We start from the raw sequence: 368 nt of genomic DNA, 5'->3' as shown, positions 1-368 counted from the left end.
CTGCAGGTCAGATTCAGATCGTCTCCCTCCATGACTGTTGTTCTACCAGAGATTCGAGGTTTTCTAACATCTGTGGAGCACAGATTAAAGAAAAGGTTTAAACACTTTTGTTATGATCTCTGTATGAAGTTCAAGTTTAGATAATTGCAAATAATTGTCTGAGAAATATTTCTTCAAAATTTATTCTACACACATTTCACTGTTACATTCATTTCTTCTCTCAGAGTGTTGTTCAGATGTTGTGCTGTGCAGATGTAAAGACCAGCGTCGTCTTTTGTCACATTAGTGATGGAAAACAAGGACCTTCTTCTTTGTTTCTGACAGATTTTACTGCTGCCATGCTTTTCAGATACATTGTGACTCTGCTG

The sequence above is a fragment of the Poecilia formosa genome, unplaced genomic scaffold (genome assembly GCF_000485575.1).
Source record: "Poecilia formosa unplaced genomic scaffold, Poecilia_formosa-5.1.2 Scaffold59, whole genome shotgun sequence".
Taxonomy (NCBI): Eukaryota; Metazoa; Chordata; class Actinopteri; order Cyprinodontiformes; family Poeciliidae; genus Poecilia; species Poecilia formosa.
The sequence above is the reverse complement of the archived record's forward strand: the minus strand, read 5'-3'. Positions refer to the sequence as shown.